This window comes from Symphalangus syndactylus, chromosome 4, assembly GCF_028878055.3.
Source record: "Symphalangus syndactylus isolate Jambi chromosome 4, NHGRI_mSymSyn1-v2.1_pri, whole genome shotgun sequence".
NCBI lineage: Eukaryota > Metazoa > Chordata > Mammalia > Primates > Hylobatidae > Symphalangus > Symphalangus syndactylus.
The window spans coordinates 58,676,610-58,697,757 of record NC_072426.2 but is presented as its reverse complement, the minus strand read 5'-3'; positions in this window follow the sequence as shown (position 1 = coordinate 58,697,757).

The window sequence follows — 21,148 nt, the reverse complement described above, 5'->3', positions numbered from 1 at the left end:
GTGATGGAAACATACTCATTTTAACAAGAAGCAGAAACATTTCAACTTGAATGATAAAAGATAATCAACAGACAGCATTGAGATGATAGAGATGTTGGAATTATCTGACATGGACATTAAAGAGGCTATAATAAAGACTTTTTTTAACTAGCATTTTTGAACACACTTAAAACGTTTAAAAATAAACTTTCAGCAATGAAATAGAATTCAGAAAAAAGATACAAAGAAACAAATAATAGAAATTTAAAAGAAAAAAAGTCATAATCAAAAAGATGCACAGAATCTAAAAACAAATGAACAGAGCTTCAGAGCCCTGTGAGACCATAACTCAATATCTAATGTTTGTAACATTGAAGTTTTAGAAGGAGATAGACTTAGAGCAAATGAAAAACTGTCTGTATCTGCTGCAAAAAACTTGATGACACTGAATTTATGATGCTTGGGAGAGGACTCAAACTGAACAAATTTACGTTTGTTTGGAGCCAGTCTTTCTTTGAGAATTTATAACCCAGCACTGCCAAATTCCAGAGAAAGTGAAAAGTTATGTTAAATTTATATTTTATATTTTAAAAGTTTGATTAAGTAAAAAATTCATTTTATATTATTTGGTATAAACATGCAAATACATGTTTGAACACAGCAGGCTTAAATTTTATTTCTTGATGAAAAACTGCAGTCCAATGATGGAGAAAAATAGAAGACACAGAAAAAAAGCCATTTGAAATAAAATTATTATAAAATTATAACCAAAAATTTCTGTTAAACCATAAGCAAATTGCAATGTTTGAAGTGAGACTTTTTCCATGATCTTATTATCTCTACTAGTAATAATGATTGTTAACGTTTATGCTGTGCTTACCATGTCCATTCTCCTAAACGTTTTATACTAATTTTCTAATTTATTCCTCTATACTCAATTTATTTCTTATACAGAAGAAATGGAAAATATTTTCATTTTATAGATAATAAAATTGAGAATTTGCAAATCTAAGTTCCTCACCAAGTTAGAAAGAGACTCAAAATCTGAACACAGCTGTACTACCACCAAAACCTGCATTGTGAACACGGTAGTGTACACCCTGCAAATGGTGCTGAGGCCAATATAGATATACACACGTTAAAAGACAAATCCCATTTTATACTTTTTTCCTATCTCTGTTTTTACTGATTTGCATTTTTCAGTTATTATTTATGAACCCGGACCGGCCTCAGAATAAATAAATGTCTTTGCCTTCATTTGACATCTCATAGCCTCTTGGCATTTTCAATCAGAATTGGAGAAAAGCATAATTTCCCAAGCTGCTTGTGAGAGTTTAAACATGTAGTCTAGAGAGGAAAAAAGAAAGGACTTCCACTAGTTATATAAAATCTCAAACAGTGATATTTATTATTGATATGTTCAGGGCCCCACTGGATATCACTGTGCTGTAGCAACAGCAAAGAAATGCAGAGACTAGTGGTCAAAATAATGGAATAAAGCTAATTCTTTAGAAAATATTTCAAGAGTATTTTATCCTCTGCCTTGAACTGCAATATAGCTCTACACAATTTTGTTAACTAGAACATTCATGATTCTTTCCTGCAAATATTTTCTTTGGTGATTCAAATTAACACACTTTAACACTACAGCCAAATGTTGTTTCTGATATGCATTGACTAACAGAAAACCACTCACAATTTTTGAAGCATTGCATTTTGATTGTTTTCATGTGTTTTATTGGGAAGATAAAAGAAGTTGTATCAAAGGCTGCTAATCATATGATATTTTAAATTGGAATACTTACTGAAATCTCTTGACTAAAGCAAAACTGAAAATAAACTAGCATGTGACATTGCCTCATTAGATATCTCTTTATTCCAAGGTATAGATTCCAATTATGTGTTGTTTATATATTTTAGAAAAAGCAAAGGAACTTGGAACATTTACTGTTCATTTCATATATGTAGAGAGATGTTCAGTCTTTAAGGATTGTGTCAAAATTACACTTGCAGATTCAAAAATACAGAACACAGATTCTGCAAAATGAAGTTCACCTCAAGAACATATTCAAAATCTATTACCTTGAAGCCAGGTGCTGTCAGTGCAGATGGAATAACCTGACAGCTGGTGGTCAAGATATCCTGGTATTCATGATGTTGGTGAAGTTGAATAGCTGAACTGTACTTTGATTGGTAAGATAATGATGTCTCAAGACACTGCATCTTATCCACCATTACTCATTAATTGCCTCAGAAATTTTAGCTAATTTTTAAATGCAAATAACTAGTATAGTTTCTACATTGTTTTCTCACAAATGCTTTTATGAAAGGTTTTGAGAGTACATATTTTTAAATGCAAAATTTATGGTCCATGCTCCTAGAAGTGCAGTTATACAGTTATTTGCATATTTAAAGCAATCTGTTTTCAGAAAACTATTGATGAATAACTTGCTTTATTATCTAAGTAAAATAAAAGGTTTAAGGGGTACCCTTTATTGTGTGTGATCTGCACCCATTTTTTTATTTGCATTGTAAAACTAGATATGCACCTTTTATTGTAAAGACATACATGAACATATTAGCTTCCATTCAGATTCCTTTGACTGTCTTTCTCTGTCCCTCTCTTTCTCTCTCTTTCTCTCTCTTTCTCAGAAAGGGGGGAGAGAGAGAGAGACAAATGGACAGAGTCAAAGAAATTTGTATGAATGCAAGTCAATATTTGCATGTACCATTTTAAGTGAACTATACCTCTCTCTCTCTCTCTCGTGTGTGTGTGTGTGTGTGTGTGTGTAAAAGAGATGGAGGGAGAGAGAGAGAATACATTTTTCAATGGCGTTGCATTTCTCAGTGGGCCCAATAGAAAAGAACATTCTGTATAACTTTGGAGACTACTAATGCTTTATGAAGTGAAAATTCATCTACTCTAATATTTATTGACTGGAGTTCTCAACATTCTTCCTAAGCAAAGTCTTTGTAAACTTCAACCCTTTATATGTTTATTATTTAGTAATTGATGATGCAACTTCTGATAGGTCAATTATTTCTCATCCAAGCCCATTAAAACCCTTGCATTTAGAAACATCAGAGCTCTTATAATTTTATATCATCATGTAAAAGAATTTCTCCAAATTTCTCAGATTCTTCATCACTTAACACATTCATTTTTTTAGCAGGCTTTTAGAAGATATATACTATCTGCTCTAAACTAAGTAAATACTAGAGTCAGACAAGGTATTAAGAGGCAAACCCACGCTCCAGGAATTTGTAGTCTAGTACACATATAGCATTGGATTTAGGATCAGACACAATGTAATTGCCGTCTGTGCTCCAACACTTACTTAGATATGTGACTTACAGATGTTCTGAAGAAAAATTAGATAATATTTGTAAAATGCTTATTACACTCTAAAGCACAAGGTAAATAGTAAATAAATAGAATTTTTAAAATTCAATAATTTTATTCAAATATAGATATGCTACTAATGGAATGACCTTAAAAATTCTTATGTTTCTGATGAATTGTAAGACAAATATTCTAACCATTGATTTGTCTGCATATATTTTTTCTTCAACTTAAAATATTACAGAGGACAAATGAAGAATAATATTTCTTATACCACTAATATTGTCCAGGTTGAATAATTTTGAATTTGTAAACATACTTGTTTACATATATTTGGCTTTGTAAAAAGACACCTCTTTACAAGTTAAAAGATTGTACTAAAAAGAGAGGGTTGTTACATATTTAACGTTAACTTTCTTAAGTAAACTTAAAACCAAAAAAAAGAAAAATCAACAAATTTTCATAAAGTAATTCCATATATGAAATGAGTACATAGATCAAGGAGAGCAATATTAGCACTCCAGAGTTCCTTCTGCATCCCTTTAAGTCACTCTCTGACAAAAGTAACCACTGTCCTGATCTATTGCATGACAGAATAATTCCACTCAGTTTGAAATATGTATAAATGGAATCATGCAATATGTTATTTTTTAACTCTGGATTCTTTCACTTGACATTATAATTTTAGATTCAGTGATGCTGAACCTAGCAGTAGTTTGTCCATTCTCATGACTGTGCAGTATTTCATTGCAAGGATATAGCATAATTTGTTTATCCATTCTGATGTTGATGGACACTTGGTTTCTGGATTTTGATTCTTGTATATTATGCTGCTAAGAACATTTTTGTACCTGTTTTTGCAGGAAGTATGGCTGCATACCTGTTTAGAGCAAGATGTACTCTTTTGTGTTTGGCTTTTTTGTCTCAATATTATGCTTGTGAGATCCACCCATGCTGCTGTTCATAGACATAGTTCATTTGTTCCCTTTACCCTACAGTGCTGGAGCCCTGTGTCTTGATATGTGTGTTTCCTTGCTGGTTTTCCTGTGGTTGCACATTTTTCTGATTTAGGTTGAATTTGCTTAGAATGATGTTTGCCCCAGAGAACAACTGTTAATAGCATACTCATTCTCTGCCTTTTTACCGTCATCTTGAAACAGCACTTTAGTCAGTTTAACACTTGGCAATCAATGCTTAGTGGCTCAGTACAATGAACTATGACTGTTATCATTTGAAAAGCTGAAAAAATACTCACCCTATAGGAAGAGTTAAAACTATTTCAGTATTTTCTAATTTAGTAGCCACTGACTTTATTGTTATTTTACTTTATTTTATTTTCTCCTTAAAATACTTTATATTTAAGCAAAGTCAATGCTCAATATACTAAAACCTTTACTTTTCCTTACTTTTGTACCTCACAGCATATATTACTTTCTCATGTGTTTCTAAAAATGTAAGAAGTATAGGGTAGGAAGAAACTTGCTTAGATTTGTTCAAAATGAAAGTTTATGTAAAACTGGAAAAAATGACTCAGCTACATTTGTCCTGTCAGGTGGCTCCAGGATTCTCGCCAGTAAATTGCATGCTGGATAGTTCTTCACATATTGTTGGTTTTATCTCTATTTTAAATAATCAACCATGTCACTTATACTTTATCCCACCTTGTTATTTACTTAGTGATACTATGTAAAGTTCTATCTCTTCTTCGTTGCTTGAAGACACTTTTATTACTAAGAAAAATTTTACTACTGAAGTACTATGTCTATTTTGCATCCATTTATTTCTTTACATTGTAAAACTAAATATGCACCTTTTGTTGTAAAGAGGTACACGAAAATAGTGGCTTCCATTTAAATTCCTTTGACTGTCTCTGTCTCTCTCTGTCTCTCTCTCTCTCTCTCTCTCACACACACACACACACAGAGAGAGAGAGAGAGAGTGAAAGGGGCAGAGTCAAAGACATTTGTATTAATGGAAGTCAATATTTGCATGTACCATTTTGCTTTTCTGGCTTTCTTGCATTTGCATGGCTTTTCTGCTATTAATACATAGTTTTAACATTCCTTAGAGATCTTTAGTAAAGAACTATTAGTAAAGAGCTAAAAGCGAGGCTTTAGTAAATAGTTTTTGTAGCATGGGATTCTCAAAAATACATACAAAGGCAACTTATGTTACCCAATGATATTTTAGAGTAGGTTTAAAACAAACAACAGGTTGTTATCTATTTTTTATTTTTCCAAAATTATTATTTTTTAAGAAAAGAACTGTTGAAGAGGTGAGCTGGAATATTTTAATCCTGGGAGATAAAATAACAAGAAGGACATCTGAGAATAATAAATTAATATTTAACTATTCTTTAGGATATTACATGAACTAGCAAAGAAAAGCTGCACCAGCCAGAGTTAAACAGCCGAGGAAGACTTTATTGGAGACTATTGTAATGTGAATAAAGACTGCGAGAGAGTTTAATTTAATTCTGCTGAAATGAAAGATGGGAAGATATTTAAAGGATGGTTGAGCTAATGGAAAAGTACAGGAGGACATTAGGGATACCGACGGTCAATATGAATAGGCCATCTGTGTTTGCTAATCGGGGCTTATCAAAGGTGGCTCTTACTCTCCCATAAAGACTGAGAGATAGAAGCTCTACCTTTCAAATAAGCAGAGGACTAATTTACAATTACAAGTTTTCCAAAGTAAATCTCTAAGGAAGATCAGGGGATTATAATGAGGAAGAAACCTGTATAAAGTTTATTCAAGCTGAGAGGAACATTAAGGACCTCTTGGTCAATACAAAGTATTTTTTACATACATGATCATTTACAGGAGTATCTTTCTCTTTTTAATTCAGTAACTTATTTCTTGAAAACCAACCAACCAACCAACCAACCTTGTACTTACTTTTGGTATGAATATGAGAATTGTTCTTTACTATGTATCTTTTTTAGGCAGAGTTATAAAAATGAATAAATATTTATTATGATAGACATAGTAATAATATCCAAAGACATGGTTCCATAGTTTTAATATAAAAATAAAATTAATAAGTGTAACTTTTTTCAAGAATCCAGTATTCAACCTTAATACCAACTGCTTGCTATAGTTTATATTTTTGAGATAAGCCCAGTTATCCGGTTTTCTATAAACCAGACCTGATAAGTTTAATTTTTTCTGACTATAAATAAGTCCCACAAGCAATGACTTCCAATGGACCATAGACAATTTGAAGTTGCTATTAATGTAAGTCAGTGTTCCTGTAAAATAACAATAATAAAAATATTTTAGCTTTTTTGTCTTATGTGCAACAAATATATTTATTCACTATTAAAACAATGGAATTTTATAATCAGAGAAGAAAGCATGAAAAAAATCTTTAAATTACCTTTTGCATGTTAATTGCCCACTCTAGAAGTCTGTTGACACTTAGTGGTTTTGCACAGTGTTATAGAAATTACCACTTCCTGTTTTGCTCTTACTTACAGATTTCCTGTCTCCTACATTTACTGTCCTACATAAATACTTTCCCCATATGTCTGTCAAACTGCTACTTTTAAAATTCACATTGTTACATAAAATAAATGATGTGAAACACAAATTTCATTAAAATTTATTTTTCATATAATGACTTTATACTTTCTATTACAAATAAATGTAAAAGAAGTAAAGCAGTTTTAAAATCACTTCTCCAGAAGTATATTACTTCAAATATAAAATAATTTGCTTTCCTCATTAATAAGTCAAAATAAAACCACAGACTACTGATTTTTAAGTCACTTTGCATATTTGATAACTGTTACTATACTTCTCATTATACAGTGTTTCAAACAATTTCTTTCTAAAATTTAATCAAAAATGAATATATTTTGAAAATGAATGCATAAATATATATGGAACTCCTTTGGCTTTCACATGACTTTAATATAAGAGCTGGTTGTAGCTTTTGAACAAAACAAACAAAAAATAAGAATAAGCTTCTTTGTGGAATTACTTTAAGGGTTTTGTTTTTGTCACTATAAATAACCTGCTGGTTTCCATACATACATTTTATATAAAAATGATATTATAAACACAATGAATCACAGATTTTAAAACAATTATCTATTATTTACCTTGTATTATTTTGTTCTAACTTAGATTCTGATCTATCTCACTAAACCACAGAGTAATCATATGAACCAGAGTGAATGAGAGAAGGCTTAAATTGCTTTTTTAAGTGCATAGACTCTGACAAATGAGTAGGTTCAATTTTAAGATCCATTCTACATATTCTGTGGAATCTGTAAGAGAAAGAAATGAGAAATAGGATATTAAAATGTCATCAAAGGAGGAATAACTTCAAAAAATCTAATAAAAATGTTGGGGCAAGTGGTAGTAGCATAAATGAGACTATAATTTCTTGTCATATTTATTACCATAATATTTTCTGTTTTTCTGCTCTCTGCCTTCCAAGAACCTGCAGAGATTGGCCAATTGTTGGACAATAGCTGTGTTCTCTTCCTCTTTGGCACTCTGCTAGACTTTTCTCAAGCTGTCACTTGGAGACATGTGGCAGAGCTGTGGCCAAAACAATGTCAGTTTAAGTGATAGACACCACTTCCAAGCCTGATTCCTATGCCTGTAAAATTTCTGGCATAATGTCCCAAATTATCTTGCCTTCCTCACTTGCTGGCAAGATGCAGAGGATCTAGTGAATGATTCCAATTTTCTAAGGAAGACATATGAAAAAGAGAAGCCTTGATCTTTGAATGACCCTATAGAGTCTCCCAAAGATCAACTGCCATTGAACTCCACTGCAAATAAGAAATAAACTCTGAGAAGATGGAAAGTTGTTAAAATAGTAATTACTGTGATAATACTTAGCATGAATAACATGGATATATTTTGGTTGTTAGTTGTCTATAGTTGTCTTTTCATGGTATTGAAATATGTTGAACATCACAAAAGGACAAAGTTTTCCATTTGTAAAAAGTATTACTTAAATGTTTCACCTACTCAGTGCATCAGAATCTTGACTAAAATGTGCTTAAAAAGAGATATTTGAACCATATTGGCCTCCAATGAAACTTGGAGCATATTGTAAAAATTATTAATCTTGGGATGTAATAAAAGATATAATAGAAATACCTATTTGAATAACAGAATTGAGATTATCACATGACATTACATGTATGTGTATATGTGCATATACACATTTATATTATATAATTTAATGTATAGAAGTATACATATTTTAACACATACTAAGTTTATTATACAATTATAGCAAAGTATGTAAATTGTATGTTATACACCTAATATGTAATTAGTTACAGAAAAAAATCATCGTTAAAAACTTGATATGAATGTTAAATATTTCATTTGGCATGGATTTAGAGCTATCCCTTTGCCAGTGTTGCAAAAAGAAAGGTCTTTTTTCTCTCTCTCAATTTTTCTTATTATATTGTTCAGTTATAAGAAGGTTCTCTTTTGTTATACTCATATTTTAGTCCAATGTGTGCTGAGATGTTGTCTTCTTATAAAAGACCTTCAAAATTTTGGCGAAGTTGTTGAGTATTTATTTTAAGCACATGCATTTTTTTGAGTATTAGATTTTTCAATATTATATTTAAAAAATAAAATAGAATACCACTTTCCTGATAAGAACTATGAAATGTCAGAGATTTTATTTTGGTAGAAAATAAAAGACTACTGGATCAGAAATCAGAAACAAAGGAGTTTATTGCTGACACCAATAACATTAGCCAGACATAGATTGGCAGAATGAAAAAATTTACAAGACCCAACCACCTCCTGGCTTCAGGACACTCATTTTAGATTTAAGGATATGTATATGTTGAAAGTGAAGGAGTGGAAAAAAAATACTCCATGTAACTCATAGCCATTGTAGGGTTGGCTATTCAGTACTTATATCAGACAAAATAAACTTTAAGTAAAAAAATTATCACGAGACAAACCAGTACATTATATAAAGATAAAGTTGTCAATTCACTGGAAAGATGTAACAATTGTAGATGTATATGCACTCAACATCAGAGCACCTACAAAGCAAACATGCACAGAATTGAAAGGGGGAATAAACAGCAATACAGTTACTGACTTCTACTGTAGTACACTGTGGTAGCAGACTTTAACATCCCACTTTCAATACTGGAAAGAACATCAAGACAGAAGATCAATAAAGAAACAGAGAAGTTGAATAAAACTATAGACCAATGACCAATGTACCTAATAGACCTATACAGAACATTTCATCCAAATAGCAGTAAAATACACATTCTTCTCAAATACATGAATATTTCATGAGGATAGGCACATTTTAGTTCACAAAATTGTCACAAAAAAATTTAAGAAGACTGAAACTACACTACATATATTTTCTGACCATAATAAAAATAGAAATGACTAACATAAGAAACACAGGAAAATTTACAAATAGGTAGATATCAAACAACACACTCTTGGACAACCATGAATCAGAACAGACATCATAGGAAAAGTTGAAAAAAAAAAAAAAAACTCAAGACAAATAAAAATAAAAAACACAATATTCCAGAACCTAAGGGATGCAGCAAAAGCCACAGTAAAAAGAAAGTCTCAGATAAACAACCTAACTTTATACCTCATAAAATAGATAAAGAACAAATAAACCATAATTAGCAGTAGAAATAAAATAACAAAGTTTAGAGCAAAAGTAAACCAAGTAGAAAATAAAAAAAAAAATGAATCTCAGGGTAGGTTTTTTGGAAAAGATAAAATAATTGACAAAACCTTAGCCAGCTTTACTAAGGAAAAAGGACAGAAGGCAGAAATATAATCAGATATGAAATAAGAGACATTGTAACTGATACCAGTAATAAGAAAAATCATAAAAAGGTTATAATTGTTCATAATTTTAATATATATTATATATTATATGAACAATATGATGTGTATTAGACATATTATTATTAACAATTATATGCTAACAAATTGGATAACCTAGAAGGTATGGATAAACTCCTGGAAACACACAACCTGCCAAAACCGAATCATGAAGAAATAGAAAACTTGAACAGATCAATAATGAATACAGAGATTGAATCAATAATCCAACATTTTCCAACAATGAAAAGCCCAGTAGCAGATGGCCTCACTGGAGAATTTGATTAAATCTTTAAAGAATTAATACCAATCCTTCTTAACACTCCTAAAAAATGAAAAAAAGGGCACATTTCCAAACTAATTTTATAGGTCAGCATTACACTATACCAAAGATAGAAAAACACTCTAGAACAGTTTAAAAAAAAAACAACAACAACAACAACAAAAAAACCTAGAGCCCAACATTCTTGATTAACATAAATACAAAAATATTGAAAAAATATGAGCAAACTGAGTTTAGTAGCACCTTAAAAAGATCATATACTATAACCAAGTGGGCTTAATCTATGGGATGCAAAGATGATTCAACCTATGCAAGCCAATTCATGTGATAATGTGATTCACCACATTCACAGAATAAAAGATCATGTGATCATCTCAAAACACTGGAGAATATTCGACATTCTTTTGTAATAAAAACAAAACAAAACAGATACTCTCAACTTCTCAAAAAACTAAGTACAGACATGCTGTCATAAAAATGAAGTTTCAGTCAATAGACTGCATATATGATAGTGGTTCCATAAGTTTATAATACCATATTTTTACTGTACTTCTTCTGTGTCTAAATATGTTTAGATATGTGAATGCTTACTATGGTGTTATAATTGCTACAGTATTCAGTAGAGTAATATGCTGTACAGATTTGTAGCCTAGGGACAGTAGACCATATCATATAACCCAGTTTTGTATTAGGCTATATTAACTAGGTTTGTGTAAGTGCATTCTATGATGTTTGTGCAATGATGAATGCCTAAGGAGGCATCTGTCAGAACATATCCCTGTCGTTAAGTGACACATGACTGCATAGAATTTACCTCAACATAGTGAAGGCCGTATATGACAGGCCCACAGCTAACATCACACTTCATAACAAAAAGTTGAAACCTTTTTTTAAGATCAGGAATAAGGCAAGCATGTCAACGTTCCCCGTTTCTACTCAACAAGGAAGTATAACTTCTAACCAGAGTGATTAGGCAGGAAAACAAATAAAAGACACCCAAACTGGAAAAGAAGAAGTAAAGTTACCTCTGCTAACAACACGAGCTTATATATACAAAATCCTAAAGATTCAATTAAAAAAACTGTTAGAACTAATAAACAAATTCAGTAAAGTGACAGAATACAAAATCATCATTAAAAAATCAGTTGTGTTTTTTACACTAAAAATGAGATATCTCAAAATAAGAATAGACAAATAATCTAATTTACGATAGGACAAAAAAATAAAATACCTAACGATAAACTTCACCAAGAAGGTGAAAGATTTGTACCCTGAAAACTATAATACATCGATGCAAAAAATTAAATATAACTTTAAAAATAGATGAAATACATCCTATGTTCATGGTTGGAACACTTAATGTTGTTAAAATGTTCATACTACTCAAACCAATCTACAGATTTAATGCAACACTTATCAAACTCCCAATGGCATTTTTTACAGAAATGAAAAATTTTTCTGAAATTCATATGGACACACAAAAGACCTGGAATAACCAAAGCAAACTTGAACTAGGAGAACAAAGGTGGGACATCAGACTTCCTGACTTTAAAATCTATTGGAAAACTATAACAATTAATATAGTATTGTACTGACATAAAACAGAGATATATACCTGTTTTATATATATATGAAACACAATAGAGGTTGTGAAATTAACTCATACATATATGGTCAACTGATTTTTACCACGAGTGTCAAGAATATGAAATAAGCAAAACACAGTATGCTCAAGTAATAATGTTAAGAAAACTGTATATCTGCATCTTAAAGAATGGAACTGGATCCTTATCTTAACCATTCACAAAAATCAACTCAAAGTGGATTAAAAATTTAAATGTAAGACCAGAAATTAGAAAAATCATGGAAGAAAACAGAAAAAAAGCTTTATTCAAAAAACCAGCTCCTGGATTCATTAATTTTTTGAAGGGTTTTTTGTGTCTCTATTGCCTTGAGTCCTGCTCTGATTTTAGTAATTTCTAGCCTTCTGCTAGCTTTTGAATGTGTTTGCTCTTGATTTTCTAGTTCTTTTAATTGTGTTGTTAGGGTGTCAATTTTGGATCTTTCCTGCTTTCTCTTGTGGGCATTTAGTGCTATAAATTTCCCTCTACACACTGCTTTGAATGTGTGCCAGATTCTGGTATGTTGTGTCTTTGTTCTCCTTGGTTTCAAAGAACATCTTTATTTCTGCCTTCATTTCATTATGTACCCAATAGTCATTCAGGAGCAGGTTGTTCAGTTTCCATGTAGTTGAGCAGTTTTGAGTGAGTTTGTCAACAAAATTGATAGACCGCTAGCAAGACTAATAAAGAAGAAAAGAGAGAAGAATCAAATAGATGCAATAAAAAATGAAAAAGGGGATATCATCACCGATCCCACAGAAATACAATCTACCATCAGAGAATACTACAAACACCTCTATGCAAATAAACTAGAAAATCTAGAAGAAATGGATAAATTTCTCGACAAATACACCCTCCCAAGACTAAACCAGGAAGAAGTTGAATCTCTGAATAGACCAATAACAGGCTCTGAAATTGTGGCAATAATCAATAGCTTACCAACCAAAAACAGTCCAGGACCTGATGGATTCACAGCCGATTTCTACCAGAGGTACAAGGAGGAACTGGTATCATTCCTTTCTGAAACTATTCCAATCAATAGAAAAAGAGGGAATCCTCCCTAACACATTTTATGAGGCCAGCATCGTCCTGATACCAAAGTCTGGCAGAGACATAACCAAAAAAGAGAATTTCAGACCAATATCCTTGATGAACATTGATGCAAAAATCCTCAATAAAATACTGGCAAATGGAATCCAGTAGCACATCAAAAAGCTTATCCACCATGATCAAGTGGGCTTCATCCCTGGGATGCAAGGCTGGTTCAACATACACAAATCAATAAATGTAATCCAGCATATAAACAGAACCAAAGACAAAAACCACATGATTATCTCAAGAGATGCAGAAAAGGCCTTTGACAAAATTCAACAACCCTTCATGCTTAAAAACTCTCAATAAATTAGGTATTGATGGGACGTATCTCAAAATAATAAGAGCTATCTATGACAAACCCACAGCCAATATCATACTGAATGGGCAAAAACTGGAAGCATTCCCTTTGAAAACTGGCACAAGACAGGGATGCCCTCTCTCACCACTCCTATTCAACATAGTGTTGGAAGTTCTGGCCAGGGCAATTAGTCAGGAAAAGGAAATAAAGGGTATTCAATTAGGAAAAGAGGAAGTCAAATTGTCCCTGTTTGCAGATGACATGATTGTATATCTAGAAAACCCCATCATCTCAGCCCAAAATCTCCTTAAGCTGATTAGCAACTTCAGCAAAGTCTCAGGATACAAAATCAATGTACAAAAATCACAAGCATTCTTGTACAACAATCACAGACAAACAGAGCCAAATCATGAGTGAACTCCCATTCACAATTGCTTCCAAGAGAATAAAATACCTAGGAATCCAACTTACAAGGGACGTGAAGGACCTCTTCAAGGAAAACTACAAACCACTGCTCCATGAAATAAAAGAGGATACAAACAAATGGAAGAACATTCCATGCTCATGGGTAGGAAAAATAAAAAAATCATGGGTATGAAAATGGCCATACTGCCCAAGGTAATTTATAGATTCAATGCCATCCCCATCAAGCTACCAATGACTTTCTTCACAGAATTGGAAAAAACTAAAGTTCATATGGAACCAAAAAAGAGCCTGCATCTCCAAGTCAATCCTAAGCCAAAAGAACAAAGCTGGAGGCATCACGCTACCTGACTTCAAACTATACTACAAGGCTACAGTAACCAAAACAGCATGGTACTGGTACGACAACAGAGACATAGATCAATGGAACAGAACAGAGCCCTCAGAAATGATGCCGCATATCTACTACTATCTGATCTTTGACAAACCTGACAAAAACAAGAAATGGGGAAAGGATTCCCTATTTAATAAATGGTGCTGGGAAAACTGGCTAGCCATATGTAGAAAGCTGAAACTGGATCCCTTCCTTACACCTTATACAAAAATTAATTCAAGATGGATTAAAGACTTAAATGTTAGACCTAAAACCATTAAAATCCTACAAGAAAACCTAGGCAATACCATTCAGGACATAGGCGTGGGCAAGGACTTCATGTCTAAAACACCAAAAGCAATGGCAACAAAAGCCACAATTGACAAATGGGATCTAATTAAACTAAAGAGCTTCTGCACAGCAAAAGAAACTACCATCAGAGTGAACAGGCAACCTACAGAATGGGAGAAAATTTTTGCAACCTACTCATCTGACAAAGGGCTAATATCCAGAATCTACAATGAACTCAAACAAATTTACAAGAAAAAAACAAACAACCCCATCAAAAAGTGGGCGAAGGACATGAACAGACACTTCTCAAAAGAAGACATTTATGCAGCCAAAAAACACATGAAAAAATGCTCGTCATCACTGGCCATCAGAGAAATGCAAATCAAAACCACAATGAGATACCATCTCACACCAGTTAGAATGGCCATCATTAAAAAGTCAGGAAACAACAGGTGCTGGAGAGGATGTGGAGACATAGGAACACTTTTACACTGTTGGTGGGACTGTAAACTAGTTCAACCATTGTGGAAGTCAATGTGGCGATTCCTCAGGGATCTAGAACTAGAAATGCCATTTGACCCAGCCATCCCATTACTGGGTATATACCCAAAGGACGATAAATCATGCTGCTATAAAGACACATGCACACGTATGTTTGTTTATTGCGGCACTGTTCACAATAGCAAAGACTTGGAACCAACCCAAATGTCCAACAATGGTAGACTGGATTAAGAAAATGTGGCACATATACACCATGGAATACTATGCAGCCATAAAAAATGATGAGTTCATGTCCTTTGTAGGGACATGGATGAAACTGGAAAACATCATTGTCAGTAAACTATCGCAAGGACAAAAAACCAAATACTGCATGTTCTCACTCATAGGTGGGAATTGAACAATGAGAACTCATGGACACAGGAAGGGGAACATCACACTCCTGGGACTGTTGTGGGTTGGGGGGAGGGGGGAGGGACAGCATTAGGAGATATACCTAATGCTAAATGACGAGTTAATGGGTGAAGCACACCAACATGGCACATGGATACATATGTAACAAACCTGCACATTGTGCACATGTACCCTAAAACCTAAAGTATAATAATAATAAAAAAAAAAAAAGCTTTATGACTCTGTACTTGGAAATAATTTATTGAATATGACAGCAAAAGTACAAACAAAAAAGCAAAGTTAGACATATTGAACTATACAAAACTAAAAACCTTCTTCATAGTAAAGATAACAATCATCAGTGTAAAAAGGCAATATTCAGAATGAGAGAAAATATTAGCTAACTATATAGCGGATAAGGGATTAATATCCAAAATGCATAAGTCATTTTAAATCTCAATTGCATAAAACAAGTAAAACAATTAAAATGCACAAAAGAATTGAGTATTTATTTAAAGAAGACATACAAATTATCAGCAAGAATACAAAGAGGTGCTCAACACCTCAACATCTCTAATAATCAGGAAAATGTAAATCAAAAGCACAAGATATCAATTTACACCTGTAAGGATGTCACTATCAGAATAAAACCCATGAGATAACAAGTGTCAGAGAGGATGTGGAGAAATTGAAACCCTTGGGCCATTGTTGGTGACTATTGAAACTAGTATGGAGGTTCCTCCAAAAATAAAAAAATAGAAATACTATGTGATCCAGCAATCTCATTTTGAGTTATGTACTCAAAAGAATTGAAATAAGGACCTCAAACAGGTATTTGCACTCCCATGTTCATTACAGGGTTATTTATGATAATGAAGATATGGAAACAGCCCGAATGTCCATTAACAGATTAACGGATAAAGAAAACATGGTATGCACATACAATGAACTATTATTCAGCCTTAGAAATGAAAAACATCCTGCCACTTGCTACATGGATGAACCTGAAGGACATTATTCTAAGTGAAACAAGCTGGATACAATACTGCATAATTCCACTGGCATGAGGTATATAAAATATTCAAACTTAGAGAAGCAGAAAGTAGAATGGTGGTTGTTAAGAGTGGTGGGAGAGGAAAATAAGTTTTTCTCAATGGTTATAAAGTTTCAGTTACATAAGATCATTAAGTTTTAGAGAACTACTATATAACATAGCACCTATAGTTAAAAATATTGTATTGTGCACTTAAAATTTTGTTAAGATGTTAAATCTCATTTAAAGTATTCTTACCACAAAAAAACAAGAACACAAGGAAACTACTGGAGGCGATGGATATGTCTATTACTGTGATTGCGGTGATAGATTTATGGGTGAACGCATGTGGCCAAACTCATCAAATTGTATATATTAAATGTATATAGTTTTGTATCTCAATTATACATTAATAAAGCTGTTAAAAAATTCAAATTATATGATTAAAAAATACTCTGTGTGAATGTACCTGGACATATTTTTAAAATTTGATCTTTCCATTACATTAGCATGATACATTCTATTAATATGATGTAGTAACAAAAGATTAAAGGTCTGGAATTACAGGCTAATGTTCCTACGCACTATGTGTAGGCCCTTGAGTGAGTCAAATTCTTGGGTCTTATTCCCCCATATGTAGAAGATATACACTGGGTTTTATAATTTATAAAGTAATAGCAGTTTTAAAATTCTGCCATTTTATGTAGTCCAAATAAATGGATAGGGAGAGGAATAAAATATTAACTTTGGACATAGGTTATCAGAACTTTGGAAAACCAATGACTATGCTTTACTACACATGGCTACTAAACCTATTTTGTATAGTTATATAAAAATGACCATAAACATTTGTAATTGATATCACGTAAAGTATTGGAATAGCATGGAAAGCATCTAAAATTATGAGTTCATGTCCTTTGTAGGGACATGGGTGAAGCTGGAGACCATCATTCTGAGCAAATTATCGCAAGGACAGAAAACCAAACACCGCATGTTCTCGCTCATAGGTGGGAATTGAACAATGAGAACACTTGGACACAGGGTGGGGAACATCACACACTGGGGCCTGTCGTTGCGTGGGGGGAGCAGGGAGGGATAGCATTAGGAGATATACCTAATGCTAAATGACGAGTTAATGGGTGCAGCACACCAACATGGCACATGTATACATATGTAACAAGCCTGCATGTTGTGCACATGTACCCTAGAACTTAAAGTACAATTTAAAAAAAATCACTAGAAAAAAATTATGGGGCTTATGTCATGTTTAGATTTGAGGCTTGTAAGGTGTATCTTTGTCAGTACCATCAAAAATTCTACTGGTCTGTTACATCTAATTCAGGAGTACCTTTTTTTTCCCCCCAAAGAAAACAAGTCAGGTACAATGAAACAAGCAAAATGTAATGGAGAAAAACAATGTATTAAACATGCTGCAGTCTTCCCAGACCCATACATTAACTTGTCTGGCCAAAGGTATTTGCTAATTCATTTAGCCCTAACCTTGTCTTGAAAACTCACAGCTGGTTACAAATCCAATCTTCTACAAAGCTACATACCTGCAGGCAGCTAAAAGAAATATTCAAGTGCAACTTCAACTTCAATGGGAAGTTAATCATTAAGTTAACTTTCTGGTTTTCTTGCACAATTGAGTCAATCATGTTGAAATTTCCCTCCTAATATTTTGCCCCTTTCCATGCCTAAAAGTGATTTGGCCCTAGAAGGAGAGTGAAAAAACAAAATAAAATATTATTGATAGAACAACCTGGCTACAGGAATAGCTGCTCTGGAACCATTGAGCCTATTATTCCATTGCTGGTGAGCCACTTTGCTCAATGAACATGAGTGTTTTAGGTTTCTCATCTTACCAACATTTCAGATTTCAAAAACAAATATTTTACTTAGTTTTCTTAACTTTTTTGGCAATGTAGTTGTCTGCATGCATTCAATATGACTGTTCTATCTTCCTCCTCCATTTAACTATCATCAATTATATTGCTAGTATATACCAAGTATTATATTTGAGAGTAAATCTGATTGAATCAGAAGTTATAACAACATTAAATAGTCAGGGCTGCATTTTACATGTAAAGACAATGTTTAAAAAAATTAAAATTTCCATGAAACTGGACTGGCACCTAACTTATTCCTAAAGGAACTTGATCTTACTTTCTGGAAAGCTAAAAACTTCAGTATATTCTGAAAACCTTCAGAAGACAAAAATTTACCAAACTCAAGTACTGCCAAATGAAATAATAGAGGCTTTAAAAAAGTCAAATTTGGTATTATTGAAAGGTCCAGATAGAAATTAATTATATGGCCATACTCAATTATTTGTGCATAAAGAGGCTTACATGGGTAGAACTTTTAGCTGTGTCTATATAAAGATTCAGATGAAAACATGAGACCAGCCTCTTTTTAAATCAAGTGACTTTGATATTATTTGTCTTGTCACAATGTGAAAGAACTGTTAAGAAAAACTGTAAATATTTGAAAATCAAAAGATACTATGATGGAAGTTTTTAAAACCCCATCTAAGATTTTTTGTTGTTATTTACTATTTGAAGATTACTAAAGCACCTGAGTCCAGATTTCAAAACCTTAAATACCCTCTTAACCTTCTCCTCCAAAACTACTAAGAGTCTGTCAGGTTGTATTCTCTGTTATTAAAAAGTCTAATAAACAGCTAATTTTGAACAATGGGTTTAGGTCTAAGTAGCTTGTTATAGCCACATGTTCTGTCTGCTAAATCTTTCCTGATCCTGGGACAACTGGTTGTGCTTTTTACTTTGGATTAAATTGCTGAGGAAAATTCTTGTTCCTGTGATTAATTCTTCACCATCCCTATTCTCTCCTTTTGTCTACTTCATCTCATACCCCACTTGCTCTTTCCTATCCCATGCAAGACAAGAATTCTTGCCACCTTCTCCCTGAGAACTTGGACTGGGTAGTGGACTGGAGAAAGGTATCATTTATGTTACATTTAAACTCCTGTTATCCTGGGTTATTTTTCAACAGATCCTTACTGTGTTATTTGAAAATGCAATAACTGGCAGCAACCCCATTTGCCTAGATAAGTGATGCTAGGCTCTGAATATTTTTCTCTCTCTAACATTTATATGTTGAAATCTTAATCCCCAAGGTAATGGTACTTGGAAATGAGGCCTTTTGGAGTCAGAGCACTCATGGCTGGAATTTGTGTCCTTATAAAATATCCCTGAGAGTTAGCTCATCTCTTTTGCCATGAGAAGACAAAGTGAGAAGGTGCTGTCTATGAGGACGTGGGCCCTCCCAAGACACAATAATTTGGTGCTCATGCTTGATGTTGGACGTCCCGGCCTCCAGAACTGTGAGAAATACATATTTATAGTTATAAGCAACCCAGTTTATGAAACTTTGATATAGCAATCTGAATGGACTGACATGTGAGTAGATATGTCTTTAACTATATGTCACCTAGACATATCTCTCTCTTTCTTCCTTCAGGTCACATGGCCCTTTCAGTGAGGCCTTTGATAAGCATCCCAATTTAAGTCTTTGTTAAAAACAAAAAACAGAAAAGCTCTCCTTATTCTCCATCTTCATCCCTTCTGTTGCCTTTTTGCTTTTCATTCCACTTATTATCTATCACATAATATATTTTTATTTAGTTATGCTGTTCATTTTCTGTCTTTCCTAGCTAGACTATAATTCTCATGAGGGCAGTAATTTTTGTGTTTTATTTACTAAAACTATTGCACACAGTAACTTCTTAATAGATATTTCTTAAAGATTGTTCAGCAAATACATTTAACTTTAAGGATGGAGTTAAATCCTACATTGTATATGATATTTTCTTAGTATTATTAAACAGATATTTAAAGAAATTGAAGTTGAATAGAATTTTGAGACAATAATTAAATTTGCCTTTTTTTACTTAATAGACACATTTTAAAAATCATAATAACAAATAATGGTGTAGAATACCAATGCTTTCAATTGCAGAATCTGCCTCTTTAGAAAAAAGGGTGTTTTGACATTTTATAATCATAGCTAAAATATTAAAAACAAATAGCTTATGTCAAACACAGAAGTTGAAGGATACACATATTTATAAGCTAATTTCTTCCTGAAAGAAATTCAATTTTTCGTAAGCTGCAAGAAATACTAGAGAGTAAGAGAGTAGAACTGGAGTTGGGATAATGGCTAGGTGCTGAAAAAGATCTTGTTCCCTAAACCTGCAATGGGCAACAGATCAGTTTTATGGGAATCTGAGAATGATGTCCCTTTTGCTTTTAGTTTTCAGGCATTTAAACTCAAGAAGCATCACCCTGAGCAGGGTACTAGAGTGGCATAAATCCTGGAATCAATATAGGGAAAGAAAACTTGCTGGATTACTCAGTGCTGTAGAAAAAATGCCCTGGCTTTGTGAGCCATGAAATTGTATACAACATAACGATAAGGGATATTTGCTTTTACTTCCACAGGAACATTTTACTCTTTATATACCATGATAATTAGATCTGTAGTTAATTATTTTGACCCAAGAAGGCCAAACGGTTACACATTGAGCCAGGTCATTAGGTTAAGACACAGGTGTTGAAAACAGAAGAATTTCCAGGTTTAAAAGCCTCAGATATCTGCGATTTATTTGAGCACTGAAAAATTGTATTTACATTT